Here is a 2125-nt window from a genome sequence, read left to right as displayed (position 1 = left end):
TCTTTAGAAGTTTCAATATAGATTAAAAGCTTTTATCAAATATCAATGTGGAGAGAGGTGACATGGGATGCAACAAATATATAGTCAGGTTACCTCTCTGTATATTTAGAGACTACCCCTTCAAGGTATTTGCACCAGAGTTTAGTCCGTCCTGCCTTGTATTCAGTAGTATATAGTATATAGGTTTGAATCATCAGAACTTTGGCAAGACCTTATTTTTTCAGAATTATTAACAACTACCTCTAGGGGCAAGTCCATGTTACTGAGTCATGACAAATTTATTATCATGAAGGAAAACAAGTATACCCAGCCACCTTTAAAAAAATGCCCCAACCACTGCTTCTCACTATAGAAAGACTAAAACTACATATGTTTATCATACAACAAATCCCATCTCTGTTCCCTGAAATTCCCCTAGTTTCATTCATTAGAGGGGGTTTAGAAAAAGAAAAAAAAAGACTTCTAAAGCATATTAGAGCAGCATTCAGCTTTCCTGTGAAACATTCAGCATCTTAAATATTATGTACACTTCTTTTTTTCTTCTAGTAAGTTAGACACTGGCTTCAGAGTGTGGAACTGGAGGAGAAAAAAACCCATTCAAAACTCTTCTAGAAATTGTCTTTTGGCAGAATAGCAGGTATGCAAGTTAAAAATAGGAGGGTTTTGTTGCTTTGGGTTTTTTCCAAAATTTAAATCATTTTTGTGCCCTTTCTACCTAAACTTCAGTCACCACTCCTGAGTGGAGATGGGCAAAGGCTCTGGCCCCTGCTCTTCCCGCTTCTCAGCAGCTGCTTTCTCTTATTGCTGCAGCCAAACTTGAATAGATGTGTGTCAATGAGGACTTTCCCCAGATGGCCTTTATAGATAATCCCACAACACATTTTCTGTCTGTTCTAGTATGTGAGATCTAAAAAGGGAAAAACTGGCATTGTTTTAGAGCCAGAGGCCATCTGTGTCTGAGCCATCATCTCACTGGTTACTCCAACAAGGAGATTGAGCTGAGGAGGCCCTTGAGGTGGTACTATGAGCATCAGCATTGTGACACTTAAATTCCTTCTGTAGTTTACTGATCTGGTGAGTTTTTATTCTGTTTCCAGATAGAGTTTTCACTTTCTTTGGTTTCAGTGTAGTCTTCAGACTGGGTCCTGCCCTTGCATCTACCACGTGATCCCAGTTTTCTCTTTCTTTTTCTTTCTTTCTTTCTTTCTTTCTTTCTTTCTTTCTTTCTTTCTTTCTTTCTTTCCTTCTTTCTTTCTTTCTTTCTATCCTGCTGGCAATTTCTTCCATCTTTTCACAAGCAGGACATGGGCATTACAAGTGCCTCCTGAATGAATCTCATGCAACTCAAAACAGCTCTGGAAGTTCTTTTCATAGCATTTACTGTCAGTGAATCAAGAACTGGAAGACTTAGCTCTGCAAATACAGCAGCCCTCTATACTCCGGTACATCTTTGGCTTATGAAAACCAAACATCTTTTCTTCTGGGCAATAGTTTTCCACAGGAAGCCGTTCCATGCACAACAGCATTCCCAAAGTGCACCGTGCATGCCAAACCAACCCCCCTTCCAATCACTCCCTTCTTCTCAACTGCCTTGTCTAGAAAGATTGTCTCCTGCATTTCTGCAGTAGCATGCTACCACTGGCCGGGAAGGCTGTAGATTCTGCTTTCCTATCTGACTTGTTTGTAGCAAAAAGGGGAGGAGGAGGTGGAGGGGGGAAGGAGGAGAAGGAGGAGAAAAAAAAAACTTTATTCCAGCTAGATATTTTCTCCATTCCTTCAGTTTTCTTTAGGCACCAGAAGTCTGTTGAGATAAGACTCATGGAGTTATCGCTACAATTTTGGTCATTTTAAGCTAACATTAAAATTATTAAAATGTTGGACTTCCCTTCATTAATGAATAATTTATTGGCTGTATTTCAACCAAGCAGAGGTAAAAGAGATGACTTCTTTGTGTAATTACTTGTAGGATGCATTGGGGGAAATATTTTATGATAACTAAATGGGTCTCCACTGACAGTTACACATTAAGATTTAATACCAACATCAAGAACAACTGATAAGCACTTCTCTCATTTCTAATATAAATAGTCTGAGGAGTCCATATCTCTTCAGATGTCAGGGAAAT

The 2125-nt window shown here is 39.0% G+C and overlaps 1 pseudogene; it reads right to left on the bottom strand.

Annotated features, from left to right (window-relative positions):
- Positions 1-726: 726 nt before the first annotated feature.
- LOC121492445 lies at positions 727-1478 on the bottom strand (annotated as a pseudogene).
- Positions 1479-2125: the final 647 nt, after the last annotated feature.

Source organism: Vulpes lagopus, chromosome 6 (assembly GCF_018345385.1).
Source record: "Vulpes lagopus strain Blue_001 chromosome 6, ASM1834538v1, whole genome shotgun sequence".
In the NCBI taxonomy this organism is placed as follows: Eukaryota; Metazoa; Chordata; class Mammalia; order Carnivora; family Canidae; genus Vulpes; species Vulpes lagopus.
Note: the sequence above shows the minus strand (reverse complement) of the source record. Positions and strands in the feature narration are given on the sequence as shown.